General features: G+C 44.1%; 1 protein-coding gene across 1 annotated transcript in view; it reads left to right on the top strand.

The window, feature by feature from the left end:
• The first annotated feature begins 312 nt into the window (after positions 1-312).
• GNG2 (G protein subunit gamma 2) overlaps positions 313-16,828 on the top strand; it is a 110,658-nt gene continuing 94,142 nt past the window's right edge. Inside the window, exon 1 of the mRNA XM_079769479.1 lies at positions 313-444. The gene's annotated coding sequence lies outside the window, so the exon portion shown is untranslated. The remainder of the gene's footprint in view (positions 445-16,828) is intronic.

The raw sequence follows: 16,828 nt of genomic DNA on the forward strand, positions 1-16,828 counted from the left end.
CCATGGCTGAAGGCGGCTGCGGAGATGAGGGGGAGGAAACAAAAGGGACAGGAAGGAACAGAGCACCAAAGGGGCTGCGAACAAAAGGGGACTCTTCTGGTCAGATTGTGTCAGTAGCCCGGGAAAAGGCGAGACCCCTGGTGAGCCCTGAAATGGAGTGAGAGGGAAAGAAGAAAGCCGCTCGCAGCTACCAAGAGGAGGAGGAAGTGGGAGATGAGCTGCTTCCTGTAGAAAAAGCGATGACTGGAGACAAAGCTGGGTGGGGACTAGTCCCTGGGCTGCAGGCGCTGCTGCTACACATACACACACAGCCGCCACTCCGTGGGCAGCTCCTACTACTGCCGCTGGGCTGGGCTGGGCGGGCTGCGCGGAGCTCGCTGCACACACACCTCGGCGCGGAGAGAGGAGAGAAGCCACTCTTCTCTGACCAGCCTCGGAGCCAAGGTAAAAAATGCTTCTCATGTGGCTCCTTTTGAAATGGGTAACATGACCGGCGCCTGTGGTTTTAAGGGCAGATTTCTTAGGGCAGACGGACATTGTTTCGGGGGGAAATGATTAGGACGGGTTCTTTGAGAAGGGCTTTTTTTGAATGACCACATTGGCTTTAAAAGAAAAGAAAGAAAGAAAGAAAGATTATTAGTGCTTCGCTTCGGTGACTGGTCAAGAAAACACAGTAAATGAAAGAAGCTGTTTGCACAGTTCTCTTTGGAAGCAAAGCAGGGCTGGTTTGAAATCAGTTGGAGCTGTGGAGCTGTGCGCTGATCGGAGCGTCGCAGTCCTGCTTTGGGGGTGTAAGTGGTGTAAAATGTTAATTGCATTATCTTTCCTACTCATTGTGCCGGCGTATCATTTGTTTTGCAGCATAATGACTGTGATTTGGCTTTTTTTTTGGGGGGGGGGGATGGGGTTTAAATCCTTTTGTACTCAGAATTTGCCAACAAAGGCTGTGGAATTGCGTTTGTGAGGGGCAGTATTTACCATTAAAAAAAAAAGAAAGAAAGAAAGCGTGTCTTCCCTCTGCTCTGTAAAGCTGCTTTCAGGATAACCTCAGAAACAGCTACCATTTGCCAGTAGGTCTTATCCTAAAGTTGCATCCTTTCTCGGGGGAGTGTGGCAGGTTTAACTTGCCTCAAATAAATACATGGATTTTATGTTTATATGGATTTTTTTTTAATCTCTAGGTGAAGATACATATTAATTGCAGTGAGAGATTAAATGTCTAAGTGTTTCTGGGCTGTTTCCTTACCTGTATACATCATAGACAGACTGAAATAGTAAGATCGGAACGCAATTTTTAGTCTTTGGTTTTCTTGAGCAACGGATGCTCTTACTGAGAGGCTGTGCCCATGACTTGTTCACATATTTATGAATGATACGTAAACGTGCAGTAACTAGGTCTAGCGGATAAGAAATGAGATTGTGGATTCTGTTTGCATCATATGTTGGAGAAAGCGTGTAATACCCTAGTGTAGCTGGTTTAAAAAATTAAGCTTTGTCTCCAAAAGAAAGTGCGGTTGAGCAATAAATGGTCATTGATTAAAGGTTTTTCTTGAATTATTAGAATGAAAGGAGATACATATTCAAAGGAAAGAAAGAATTGCTTATAGTAGAGTAAAAATAATATAAAGGCCACATTTACCTACTAAGAAATTCTTAAAATATAGGTTTTTAAACACTAAATAAGTCACTGAGAGTGTATATGCCTTCCCATTTGTCACCATTCTCAATTATGAGGAGCTATAGGGTTTTTTTAAATGCCATTTTAGGAAATTGATTTGGCTCCCCAAGATTTGTGGTGTAACAGCACATTTTTGAGAGAGAAGAATATTTCGGTGCGGAAGGAAAAATGTCTACTTTTCCGAGGTTCCTCATTAAATGAAACCTGTGCGATATCTAAGAGGCAAAATGTTGCTGGTGTTGAAACCATGTAGCTCCCCTGATTCACTGCATTGAATCAAAACAAGTCACGCCACGCATTCCGCAGTTCCACTTCCCGTTTGCCTCCTATCGCAAACATAAAGATATCTGCCAAAGAGGGGAGCTAGGCTGGACCTGGAATCCAGAATGCCCCTACCTGGAGTTCTCTGATCAAGCTGCCTGCCAACAAATGAAGTCGTGAATGAATGAATGAATATGTGGCTCACCCTCGGGTACTTACTCAAGTATAGGCTGTATTCACTAGATAATGCCAACACTGCTTTGTTTGGGCGTGTGTAGACAATCTGCGTTCCTCTTCTTTGGGTGTTTCACGCAAGAGTAAGAAAATAAAACCTTGGCCCATAGGCACTGGAGAGTCTAGGGAGCCCCCTGCTCTCTTTCAGAAAACGAAGAGGTGCCTGTTTTCTGCACAGCACACATTTCCTTCATTGTTAAGTTCCAGCTTGAAGCACAACAATAGTGAGGAACAGCAGATCAGTAATTACAATGGTAGAAGGTTTAGGGGAAAAGATGAAAATGCTCTTACACTGTAAAATGAGACTGTTTCTACTTATCCTGGCCATATGGACTATTGAAAGACATAATGCAAAAGCCCAGGGTACTCAGTGGCTTTTGAGGGAGTCGACCAACACTGAAATTTTAATTGAATGTGTGTGTGTGTGTGTGGTGTTTTTTTTTTTCTGCCATATGGCCAATGGCTGGGAGGAAATATGACTCTTACTTCATAGCCAGCCCTGGGCCTCATATGGTAGGCACGTAGTGAATGTATTTGGTTGACTGACTTTTTTAGCCCACTTCTGAAGGCAGGCCTAACTTTTAAGTACAAAAGCTCTATGGTCAAAGCAGAAAGCCTGTTCAAAAAGACAGTGTGGGAAGAAGAATATAACGCCATGAACTGAAAGGAATGCAGGCTTCCAGAGTTGGCAGATGTGCCTTTGAATCCGACCACTGGTTTTCACTATTTGACCTGGTATGTTAACTTAGGAACCTCAGTTTCTTCATTGTAACGAGGGGTTAGTAGTACCTAATCAAGGTGGTGGGGTTTTTCGTTTGGTTTGGTTTCATTGATTTTTATTTTGTTTTTGCTTTTTTTGTGGATATGTGAGTGCCTGGGACATGGTAGGTATTCAGATGACTTTTTTTTTCCTTCCTAAGTAGCATAAGGGAAAGTTAGCATATACTTGGTCTTTGTCACTATCACAAAGGTTCCAGGAGACTTTTTTTTATTGTAGTAAAATATACATATATTATGAAATTTCCCATTTTAACTATTTTTTATATATACTTTTATTGATTTCAGAGAGGAAGGGAGAGGAAGAGAGAGATAGAAACATCAATGAATAGAGAGAATCATCAATCGGCTGCCTCCTGCACACCCCCCACTGGGGATCGAGCCCTTGACTGGAATCGAACCCAGGACCCTTCAGTCTTCAGTCCAACACTCTTCTATCTGTTGAGCCAAACTGGCTAGGGCCATTTTAACTATTTTTAAGTGTATCCTTCTATGACATTAAGTATATTGATATTGTTCAACCACCACCACCAGTCTCTAGATCCATTACATCTTCTCAAATTGAAACTCTGTTCCTATTAAACAGTAACTCCCCAACCTCTCCCTGCCCCAACACCCCAGCCCCTGACAACCACCATTCTGTTTTCTGTCTCTATGATTTTGACTATTCTAGAAACCTCATATAAGTGGAGTCATATAGTATTTGTCTTTTTGTGACTGGCTTAATTCACTTAGCACTTGTCTTCAAGGTTCATCTATATTGTAGCATGTATCAGAATTTCCTTCCTTTTTAGGCTGGATATATTCCATTGTATGTATATACCACATTTGGTTTATGCATTCAATGGACACTGGATTGCTTCCATGTTTTAGCTATTGTGAATAATGCTGCTATGATCATGGGTGTGCAAATATGTGTTCAAGTTCCTGCTTTTATCTTGGTTTGGGTACTCAGAAGTGGAATTGTTGGATCATATGTTAACTCTATGTTTAATTTTTTTTTTTTTTTGAGGAACTACCATGCTGTTTTCCACAGCAGTTGCCTGCATGATTTAACATTCCCAATAGCAGTGTAAAAGGGTTCCCTTTTCTCTACATCCTCAACAATACTTGTTATTTTCTGGAGGTTTTGTTTGTTTGTTCATTTGTTTTTTATAGTAGCTATACTAGTAGGTATGAATTGGCATCTCTTAGTGGTTTCAATATGCATTTCCTCAAGGATTAGTAATTTTGAGTCTCTTTTTATGAGCTCATTGGCCATTTATATATAGTCTTTGAAGAAATGTTTATTCCAGTCTTTGCCCATTTTTCACTTGGATTGTTTTGGAAGAGACATTTTTAAATGGTGGGATCTCTTAACATAGTGTGTCATAAAGATATGAATATAACACTTGCATTTAATCTTCTGCATACATCAGTATTATTCCTGCCCAAGTAGAATACTGCTCTCAAAAATAACTCTATAGAGAAGGGCTGTAGTAGTTAAACAGCAACAATAGGTTTCTGAGACAACAGGTTTCTACTAATAAAATGTGATTCTCATCTAAATTTCATGTTCAAAAATAAAGAATCTTTCTGTGTTTAATTTCCCACTACACATTTCACTCCTGATACCCAAACTGGTGAAGTAGGGTATACCTGGGGCCGAGGAGAGCTGGGCAAGAAGATTACGGAGGACTCTATTGAACAGGGACACTATCTGAGCTTTATGCTGTGGTTACAGTCACTGACCTTGAATGGTTTGAAGAGTTCCTCAATGATTGTATGTTAACTTTTTGTAATGCACTTTGTGTGTGTGTTTGGGCTGGGGGATAGAGAACTGGCTGGTAATGACCCCTGAGTTTGTTTACTTCCCAAATCTATTCATTTTACAAGTTCTGGTTCTATGGATACCCAAGGAAGAGAGGAATTACAGAGCTATATTAAGGCTTAGTCCCTGGCCTGAGACATCGGGAACAGTAGAGCTGAAAATGACTTGGGAACCAATCTAGCCTGTATCAACCCCCCATGACTGATAATGAAATGGGCTCAGGATTCAGTTATCTGTCCAAAGTTGCACAGTTGATTAACACCTCACCTTCCAATTCTACCTCTAGTTCACTTTCTTCCATAATAGGGCCAATAAATAGAGAAAGTCTTTATACTTGGTCATTTTTAAAATTGTTTATAAGACCAAATTATTTTGTTTAAAAAGAAGAGCACAATGTTTACATTTAATACCCTATGTAAATATGAAATTTTTTTTTGTTCAAAATTGTTCAAATGTGAAGATGCCACTGTGGAAATGAAATTCGGATTTTCAGGTAAGAGATATATACATACATATATATCCATATATATAAAAATCCTGGGACCCTTACCAACGAAACAACCAGAGGGACAACAGAACAGGCTGTGTGGGGTGACCAGGCCGGCAGGGGGGTTAGTGACGGACGACCAAACAACTGAACAGCAGGCTGTATGGGGCAACCAGGCCGGCAGGGGGGTTAGTGAGGGACGACCAAATGACTGAACAGCAGGCTGCATGGGGCAACCAGGCCATCAGGGGGGGACAGTGAGGGGCGATGAGGCCGGTAGGGGGGACAGTTGGGTACAACCAGGCCGGCGGGGGAGGGGGGGAGTTAGGGGCTACCTGGCCAGCAGCAGGGGACAGTTGGGGGCAACCAGGACAGCAGGGCTGGGGGGCAGTTGGAGGCGATCAGGCTGGCAGGCAGAGGTGGTTAGGGGTGATCAGGCTGGCAGGGGGGGCAGTTAGGGGCTATCAAGCAGGCAGGCAGGTGTGCAGTTAGGAGCCAGCAGTCCAGGATTGTGAGAGGGATGTCCAACTGCCAGTTTAGGCTCAATCACTGGGATCGGGCCTAAAGCAGCAGTCAGACATCCCCCGAGGGGTTCCAAATTGGAGAGGGTGCAGGCTGGGCTGAGGGGACTCTACCCCCCATGCATGAATTTCGTGCACCAAGCCTCTAGTCCTATCTAATAAAAGAGAAACATGCAAATTGACCATACCTCTGCTATGCCCACCAGCCAATCAGAGCGAGTATGCAAAGTAACCCAACCAAGATGGCAGTGGCCACGGAGCTGGAGTGAGCAGGAGGCTTGGGTTGCCCCCAGCAATGGAGGAAGCCAAGCTTTCTGCCCGCCCTGGCCGGCCCTGGCCTCTGTTCAAGGCTACAAAGTTTCAATTATAGAAGATAAATAAATCCCAGATACCTGCTTCCAGCCAGCCCTGGCCTTCGCTCAAGGAGGCGCTGAAAAAAAAGAAAAAAGAAAAAAAGGAGGGCTGGGAGCTTGGGTTGCTGGGGGCCATGGCCAGCCTGCAAACAGCCATCAGCCCCTCACCCAGGCTGGCCAGGCACCCCAGCGGGGACCCCCACCCTGAAGGAGGTGTGGCTAGCCTGAAAACAGCCCTCAGCCCCTCACCCAGGCTGACCAGGCACCCCAGCAGGACCCCCACCCTGACACCCTTCAGGGCAAACCAGCCGGCCCCCACCCATGCACCAGGCCACTATACTAATAAAAGGGTAATATGCTAATTAGACTGGGAGACCTTCCAGGAGACCTTCTGGACATTCTTCTGGACAAAGCCATGGTGGCAGGGCTGAGGTAGAGGTGGTTAGAGGCCAAGAGGGGAGGGCAGTTGTGGGTGAGCAGACCAGGATGGGACGGCAGTTGTGGGTGATCAGGCTGGTGGGGGGCGGGGCCATTGGAGGTAAGCATACCAGCAGGGGGGCCAGTTGGGGGTGAGCAGGCCATCAGTGGGGGTCAGTTGGAGGTGATCAGGACAGTGGAGGGCAGTTTGGAGTGAGCAGGCCAGCAGGGGGGCAGTTGGGGACAAGCAGGCCATTGGGGAGGGAAGGTGGGGGCGAGCAGGCCAGCAGGGGGGGCAGTTGAGGGTGAGCAGGCCAGCAGGCAGAGTGGTTAGGGGCAATCAGGCAGGAAGACAGGCAGGTGAGTGGTTAGGAGCCAGCAGTCCCAGATTGCGAGAGGGATGTCCGACTGCCGGTTTAGGCCCGATCCCTGTAAACCAGCAGTAGGACATCCTTTGAGGGGTCCCAGATTGGAGAGGGTGCAGGCCGGGCTGAGGAACACCCCCCCCCACCCCATGCACAAATTTCATGCACTGGGCCATTAGTATATATATAAAGAGCCAGTGACCGAGATGCCATAACGACTGGAACGACCAGTCGCTGTGACACCCACTGTGGCCAGTGAACCGGCCCGATCAGGGGGTGGGGCTTGCTGGTCAACCTCTCGTGGCCCCTCCCCCCGGCCGTCCTGCCCCTGATCGGACTCTCCCACCCTGATCAAGGGCGGGGCCGGCTGGCCAAACACCCCCCTCCCCACTCTTCTCCCCAGCCGGCCCCGCCCCTGATTGCACCCCTCCACCCCAATAGGGGGTGGGGCCAGCCAGCTAACCTCCTGCAGCCCCTACTCCCACCCAGCCCCACCCCAGATTGCCCCCCCACCTCGATCAGGGGCAGGGCTGGCTGGTCAACCACTCATTGCCCCTCCCCCAGGCTGCTGGCCCCCGATTGGCACCTCCCACCTCATTCTGGGGAGAGGCTGGCCGCCCACTGCCCAGAGCCCCTCCCCATGGCCATCCCCGCCCCCAATCGGCCCCCAAACCCCAATTGGGGGCGGGGCCCACTGGCCAATCACCTGTGGCCCCTCCCCTCAGCCAGCCCAGCCCTGATCAGGCCCCAATTGGGGTGGGCTGGCTGGCCAACCTTCCGCCATCTCCTCCTCCTGACAGGCCCAGCCCTGATCTGCCCTGATTTGGGCTGGGCCGGCTGGACACCACCCATGCACGAATCCATGCACTAGGCCTCTAGTGTATGTATGTATGTAAGAGTAATATATACACATAAACATATATATATATATATATATATTAGGTAAGAGTATCCTCTCTAATAAAATCCTCTCTAATAAAATGGCAATATGCAAATTAACCATCACTCCGCTACATAAGCCACGCCCACCAGCCAAGCCACACCCACCAGCCAATCAGGGCGAGTATGCAAATTAACCCCATCCAAGATGGCTACAGTCACAGAGAGCAAGGTTTCCCAGGTAACAGAGGAAGCCAAGCTTTCCATAGCCATTGCAGGCCTAAGCCTCCACTCAAGCTACAAAGTTTCAATTATAGAAGGTAAACAAATTCAAACAAATGGCGGCAGAATGGAGCTTGAGAGAACAGGCCAGGGTTGCCGGCGGCAACAGGGGAAGCAAAGCTTTCCACACACCCTGGCCGGGCTCACCCGCTTAAGGCTACAAAGTTTCAATTGTAGAAGGTGAATTAACTGCCACAGAAATGGCTGCCGCCCCGGAGGGAGCAGCAGGCTTGGCTCCGCTCCAGGCTACAAAGTTTCAATTGTAGAAGGAAAATAAATTCCAGATACCAGGGCCTCGCTTGGGTTGCCAGGGGTGTGGCTGGCCTGCAAACCATCACAGGCCCCTCGCTCAGGCCGCCTCATGCCCCAAGGGAACCCCACCCTGATCCGGGACACCCTTCAGGGCAAACCATTTGGCCCCCACCCCTGTACCAGGCCTTTATCCTATCTAATAAAAGAGTAATATGCAGATTGATCATCACTGCAACGCACAACATAGCTGCCTCCATGTGGTCAAAGATCCTGCCCCCATGTGGACACAAGATGGCCACCACAAGATGGCCAGCAGGAGAGGGCAGTTGGGAGGCACCTGGCCTGCAAGGGAGGGCAGTTGAGAAGGATCAGGCCTGCAAGGGAGGGCAGTTGAGAGGGACCAGGCCTGCAATGGAGGGCAGTTGAGAGGGACCAGGCCTGCAAGGGAGGGCAGTTGGAGGTGATCAACCCTGAAGGAGAGGGCAGTTAGGAGTAACCAGGCTGGCAGAGGAGGGAAGTTGGGGGCAAACAGGCCGGCAGCGGAGGGGTTAGGGGGTGATCAGGCTGGCAGGCAGAAGCGGTTAGGGGCAATCAGGAAGGCAGGCAGGCAAGCAGTTGGGAGCCAGCAGTCCTGGATTGTGAGAGGGATATCCGACTGCCCGTTTAGGCCCGATCCCTCCAGGAGTCCCAGATTGGAGAGGGTACAGGCTGGGCTGAGGGAAAACCCCCCGCCGTGCACGAATTTCATGCACCGGGCTTCTAGTTTTATATATATAAAACTAGAAGCACGGTGCATGAAATTCGTTAAATATATATATATATATATATATATATATATATATGTGTATATATATATATATATATATATATATATATATATATATATATACAGTATATATGTGTGTGTGTATATATATTTCCCTAAAACTTTTATGTTAAGGAAAACAAGTTATATTTAATGAGAGTCAGTATTCAGACAATCTCTAGAGGACGTCATTAAACATTAAAAAAGAGGGAGTTCAATTCTCAAACTTAAGTGATACCATGTTTCTTAGAAGTGGTAGCACTGTATACTAAGGTTCAAGATAAGACAGAATCAACCCTTTTATCCCTTAGCAAATGTGTGTAAATAGTCAAGCTCTTAATGGAAAACCAGTTACTTGCCCCTGTTCCTTTGGAGTTCCTGGCCTTCCCTTGTCGCCCTGCCAGCCTGGTTGTCAGGGTCAGACAGTCCCATGATCCTTGCTCTCAGGTGCTGTCAATCAGAGCTAATGGAGAGGGCCTGGGACCTGGGTTGATGGATTCTACTCCAGATTCATTACAACACAATCCTTTTACAATCCTTTTCTTCTTTCTCTTTTTATTTCACTTTTTTTTCATCCCCTGTGCATTTTGATGAAAACCATTAAATCCAAGTCCCTATTCCCTTTATTCACTACAGATGACCCACCTCAACCTTATTCCTTACCACTTCAAGGTTTCTCTGTCTTCATTCTCTTCTCCTTCCTTCGTAGGTCAAATTAACAGAGTCTTTTCTTTCAAGTCAAGAGTAAACTCTCTATTTGGACTTTCCATTCCATTTCCTTTCACTTTCTAGGGGGGCTGTGTTCTAACAATAATTCTATCTCCTTCCTACATATTCGGTTTCCTCTCTTTATTGGCCTTTTCCTCCTTACCTGCAAGCAGGCTTAGTTTACACACTTATATTAATTAAACAACCCTGCTGCCATCAAGCTTCCCCTGGACTTTTTTTAACCTCTCTTAACCTGTCCTCCTCCTTCCTGTAGGGAAGGAAAAACAGTTTTCCTTCTACCCTTCTAAGTTCTCAGCTGAGCACCCTGTAACAAAAGACAGATCAATATGAAAAAAAAACACACACACACACACAAAAAAAAACAACAGATGTCTATTAGCATGTATTCCTCATATATACAAGGGAGATACCCAGGGAAAAATGAGTAACTCTCAGAGGTGGTTTAGAAATTCAAGCTTAAATAACATCTTCAGCTAAATGACAAAAGGGAGGAGGAGAAGGAGAGGAGGACAGTTATGGGGAGGTGATCAGGAATTGAGATTGTTATGCAGATTTAAGTTGCTGCCTCTCCATAGACAAGAGTCACTAGTTATGTAGCTATCCTCCTCTGCCTGTTTCAGAGAGGGAGACACCTTTCAAATGGAGATTTCCTTTATAAATGTAAATTTTCCTTATAAAAGAGGGAAGTTCTAATCTGTTTTCAGAATTTCTCCTGTGTATGCTGTTTCCCAAAATAATATGCTCAAAATAATCCTTATGACAAAGAGGCAAATTTTGAGGTGCATATTCTGCCACCCTCATTCCTCTCTGAAGCCTCCCAACTTCCCCATTAACTCTTACGTTTCCTCTAAATATGACTGTTCTCAGATTTGATTCTTAATTTAGTTCCTCTCCCTTAATCAAATCCCTTCCTATGATTTCAGTCATTGTTTCTGTGTGGTCAGTCCCCAAACTGATTCTCCATCCTGATCTCTCACCTACTCTCTAAACTTACACATCAAGCTCCTGGCAAACTTCCCAGAACATCCAACCCACTGACAGTGAAACTCACATGTCCCAAACAGTGCTGGCCATCACCCTCCTCCATTCCTCAAAATTAGCTTCTCACCTGATTCCATGACTATTAATGACACTCATTCTCTCAGTCCCTCAATTATAAAAATTCAATTTCACTATTTTTCTCATCAACAACACAAGTTGTAGTCAGTTGCATAGCACTTTGCACTGTCATTGAAAGTATATCTTGCATGGCCGACATGGCTCAGTGGTTGAGAATCAACCTGTGAACTAGGAAGTCACAGTTTGATTCCCGGTCAGGGCACATGCCTAGGTTGTGGGCTGGATCTGATCCCCAGTGTGGGGCATGTAAGAGGCAGGCAATCAATGATTCTCTCTCATCATTGATGTTTCTATCTCTCTCTCCCTGTCCCTGCCTCTCTGAAATCAATAAAAATATACTCAAAAAACAAAAACAAAGAAAATCTATCTTGACACTAGCTACTCTTTTCCATGTTGATAGCTCTGTTTTGGTTCAGGCCCTCCTAACCCTCAGCTGGACTGGTTTGTTGTTTGTGTTCTTGCCTCTCCCTAGAATGACTTTTCTGCTTCGCCTTCCACATGTCACCCCCACAGTCTTTCTTCTCTAAATAGCCAAATTTCACCTTCTCCCTAAAGCTCAGTTCAAATGCTACCTTTTCCATGAAACCTTGCTTGCTTTCTTCCCTTCCCTTCCCTATAATCAGCAATGTTCACCTCCCTGGAAATCTTTTGTTCTTTCATCACAGCAGTGTGCACATTCTAATGTGTATAATGGCAATCTGAATTTTTTTTTTCTTTTGCAAGATCTTTGAGAAGAATGGTCACACCCAGTTTCATCTTTATCTTCCTTAGAGCACACAAAACACTTTGAGTTTTCTTTTGTTTGTTTTTTACTTCAGCTTTATTGAGGTACAACTTTATAGAGGCTTGGTGCATGAATTTGTGCACAGGTAGAGTCCCTTGGCTTGGCCAGTTATCAAGGCCCACTAGGGGGCTGGCCGGCAGGTGGGGAGGGACTGTGGGGGTTGGCCAGCCAGTCATGGGTGAGGGTTGGGGGGACAGCCAGCTGGGTGGAGGGACTGAAGGAGGTTGGCTGGCCAGCTTGGGGGAGGGGCTGCAGGAGGTTGTCTGTGAGAGCGCACTGACCACCAGGGGGGCGGCTCCTGCATTGAGCATCTGTCCCCTGGTGGTCAGTGCGCCATAGTGACTGGTTGACTCGTTGTTCCAGTCGTTCTGGTCATTCGGTCATAATGGCCGCTTAGGATTTTATATAGATAGATAATTAATACAATTATAAGATATTTAAAATATACATCATGGTGATTTGATATACATACACACTGTTAAAGATTACATACTCCTGTCTAGTTAATTAACACATCCATCACCTTATCTGTCTATCTATCTATCTACTTATTTATTTTTATTTGGTGAGAACATTTAACTCCTCAAAAGCATTTTGTTTATCACGCATTCATTTAATGAACTCTCTTGAGCCACTTACTATTTGATGCAGAGTGGGCTGGTCTAGGAGCCCACTCATAAACTACTGGGGAAACAGACAACAACTGACACAATTATAAAACCGTTAGTCAGTTTGTCCACACGTCTTAATTGAATGTCTGCAATGTTTCACATGTACTTTGAGGGGCTAGGGGAAGTTGAATGAACAAAACAGGCCAGTCCTTTGTTTTCTTGGAACTTACATTATAATGTTGGGAGAGACCCAGTAAACATATAAACCAGTGTAAACTGGTGATTCTTAGATCTGGCTGCACATTGGAAATCACTGAGGGGTACTTTAAAAAGCATACCTGTGTCCCAGCCTCAACCCATACTCATTAGATCAGAATCAGCCAGGATTGGATCCCATTGACGGAAACAAATTGTATCAGGTGGTGGTAAGTGCTGAGATGGATTAAAATCGAAATAGGTTGAATGATAGAAGTTGTGTGTGTGACAATGGGGGAGTTTACTTTTATTGGGTAATACCTGAAGGCCTCTCTGAGGAGGTGACATTTTCATTGAGACCTGTATTATGGTGAGGAGTCAGCCATATGAAGATCTGGGGGAAGAGGGCTCCCAAGCAGAAAGTGCTGGGTTCTAAAATAAAGATGAGGTGAAATTTCAGAGGAAGTGTGACCTTTTCACATATATGTATGGTAATCTAAAAATAATGTCTTTCATCTACGAAAGAAGCTTTTTAATTAAACTAGGCTGACTGCAAATGTGAAACTTGGCTGTTCTATTGAATACTTGGTCTGGGCTGAATTTTATAGATCCATTGACTTACCCAGTCAGGAAGATGACTCTGTAACTCTATTTTTCTACACTGCAATCAGTACTACAGGGCTTGCTGTCTGAATTAAACGCCAATCTCCTTGTTTAAAATAAACTTAGGTACTTGGTTTTGTCACTTCAGTAAATAAATAGAGAAAGCAGTAACTTCTACCCTTAATTATGGGGCGGGGGGGGGGGGGGGACGTGGGGAGCCAGGGAAAACACTCAGGAGTCATTCAAACAGCGTCCACTTCTCACTCATGTTTGAATGAGTGAAGATCAACACGTTTCAAGAATCAAGTTGCAAACTAGCATTTGTTGTACATTCCATTTGTGATGAGAAGAGTATCTTATCAGAACACTTTGGCTGCTAGTAAAAGAACACCCTACCAAATGGCTTAAACAATAGGGAACTTATCTCAAAACCTCCTGATAGGAGGGTAAGTCCAGAGTTAGTCATAGGTGAACAATGTTCTTAGCAACCTGAATTCTTGCTTTCCTCCCATTCTGACATCCTCAGCAGGTTGGTTCACCCACCTAAGCCCACCCTGCAGTGCTGAGATGGCTACTACAGTTTCAGAATTATAGGCAGATTTCAATGTCTAGAGGCACAGTGGTGTGGCTAGTTTCTTCCTCTCTCTCTCTCTCTCTCTCTCTCTCTCTCTCTCTCTCTCTCTCAAATATATTTTATTGATTTTTTTTTTACAGAGAGGAAGGGAGAGGGATAGAGAGTTAGAAACATCGATGAGAGAGAAACATCGATCAGCTGCCTCCTGCACACTCCCTACAGGGGATGTGCCCACAACCAAGGCACATGTCCTTGATTGGAATCAAACCTGAGACCCTTGAGTGCACAGTCCAACGCTTTATCCACTGAGCCAAACTGGTCAGGGCTCTTTCTTTCTTTCTTTGTTTCTTTGTTTCTTTCTTGCTTTCTTGCTTTCTTTCAGGTTATGGGTAAAGCTATCTCCAGCAGAATTCCCCTCACAACTCACATGCTTGTCTTTTAGTGGGTAGGTAGATGACCGATGTGATTGGCTAATATAAGAGTTTCATCCTGAAGCTTTGGAGCAGTCCACCTTTCTTAAGAACAGTCACCAAATCCCAGAAAAAAGGATTGATTCTATTAGCAAGGAAGAAGAGGTTGATGTTATCGGGTAGATAGTCAACAGAGTCTGCCAATAATAATATTTCCATTTTATAAGTGAAGATATCAAGGCTCAAAAAGGTTAAATCACTTATCAAGGTCACACAAGTTTGAGTCCAACAGTGATTCCATGGATCTCTCTTTGAAACCCACACACATACACACATCCTTGTTTTGCTTGATGGAGATGATCTAAGTAGATTGGAGAAAGAATCCTGGAAGAAAATACAAAATGGCTGATGTCAGACTAAGTCAAGAAGACGCTTCTAAACAAATTATTCCAGAAGAAAATACATCAGCATCTATACAGCAATAAGAATAACATTTAATTTGGACAACCAGCCCAGCATGTCTGCATTGTAAAAATATATAATTAAATTGAGTCTTTACAACTGGTCGATTAAATCAATTTGATTGAAATAAAATCCACCCTGGGCCAAGAAATGAGCTGGAGAGGCCAAGGTTCTGTGTGCAGTGTCTGCCGGACTTAAAGGAAAACCTTGCTTTTTCTAGACAGGGATGTATTTTGTTGATTGCAGCACCTGTAAGAGGAGTCATCTCTAGAATTTTCGATTATGAGTTATTTCACAAATAGGTTTTCACTTTCTAACTCCGGAGGCAACCTGCAGTTTCATTCTTGTTGCATTTTTTTCTTGGTTCCTACCTACCACTCTGGTGTTATATTTCAGAGGCTGAATATGTGAAGCAGCAACAGTGAAAAAGGGAAATTTCCGGGAATTGACATTACTTCAGTGTTTTGACTGCTCATCTCTAAGTGTATTTCTGTGCATCCTCATCATTACAGACTAGGTATTCATGGTAGGAGTACCTTCTCTGTAATAAATGATTGAGTGCTTCCTACTCTTATATTTGCATTTTAAAACAGAAAGTAAAGTTAATTTTTAGGCTTTGCCAACAGAGCTCTGTTTGAAAAGGGAATTTATCTGATCTGTGCAGAACCATATAAAAAAATGTGAAAAATTTAAGCAGGGAAAAAATTCTCTCATTTTTGAGGCTTTCCTTGGAAAACTCAATTCGTCCTTTGTTATCTTTTTAAACCTCATGAATAATGGTTGTGCTTAGGGAACTCTGTTATGTATAGGCATTAAAGACACTTCACTAACAGTTTTAGTTAACTGTTTTAGACCTCTCAGAGAGGGAAGTCCCATAGCCATTGTGTTGACATAGAACAGCCTCAAGATTTATTTAAATTAAAATAACAAAACATTTAACTATGCAAAGGTGAAAAGTCCTAGGGGAAAAAATGGTACAAATTGTCTTTCATTATATCTTAAAATAATTCTAAAATACCATAGTGTAGAAAAAATAACATCCTAAGGCTTCCTACACAGGAGAACATGGTAATTAAAGAACATTGGAATCAGAATTTCTTGGGCAAGTTGCTTAAAATTTATATGCCTGTTTCCTCATCTATTAAATGGGAGATTGTAATGGCAATACCAACTTCACAAAATTGTCAGGAGACAATGATATCATGAATAGAGAATATTTATTTAGCATGGTGCCTGACTTAAAGTAATTATTCAGAAGTGTAGCTGTTATTAGTACAATTGGTACTGTTACCACAAGCTGGAGTAGGGCGTCTTTTATTCTCTTCGCAGAATTCTGACCAAATTCTAGCAGAAATGATTATGGCCCAACAGCAATCACAAGTGCTCAGAACTTGGGGTAAGGGATCATTGAAGGGAGCCTATTTGTGTGGGATGGTCACATGTTGATATTCTGACTTAGTCAAACATCCATCTCAAGCATGTGCTATTTGCTCAGTAATCCACGTGCTTAGTCATAAATATTTCCAGTTTTCCTTCCCAATTCATGATACGTTTATGCTTCTCTGTCCACTGTAGTTAGGTGTCACCATATATCGTACATTGGTCAGTGAAATGTGAGCAGAAATGACATTTATCACTTCTAGGAAGAAGCTTGTGAGAACCAGGGTATAAGCACATTCCTTGGTAACTGGCAGTCATGGAGGCACAGAAAGCGTGGCTGCTCTCTTAGGCCTGAGTCTTAAAGACTACACAGAGATAGTCCCTCCATGGACCCATGATGGACATGTAGTGAGAGTGAGAAATAAGCTTTGCTGTCTTGAAACACTGAATTTTGGTTGTGGGTTTTTTGTTGTTGTTACCACAGTATAACCTAGCTTATCCTATTGGATACACTCAGGTTATCCCTTTAAGCTCTAGAGAAAAAATATAGTATTGGTAACAGTACATAAAAGACGTAGCTGTTTGGAGATAGCAATTTTTAGTGACTATTTTGTGTGTGCATGCATATTATATGTTGTATTGCACATAAGCATCAGGAAACTTAGACTTTGAAGTTAAACAGATTTATATAAAAATTTTTAGCTAAATTTCTTGTAAAATAAGATTTATCTCCACTTCATACAGAGGAAATCAACAAACTAACATTACCAGCATTTTTTTTTTTTTCTTCGAGGGAGTCCACCGTGATGCTAAAGTCAGGACTCTGAATTCTAGGCCTGA

This window comes from Cnephaeus nilssonii (genome assembly GCF_951640355.1).
Source record: "Cnephaeus nilssonii genome assembly, chromosome: 4".
Taxonomy (NCBI): domain Eukaryota; kingdom Metazoa; phylum Chordata; class Mammalia; order Chiroptera; family Vespertilionidae; genus Cnephaeus; species Cnephaeus nilssonii.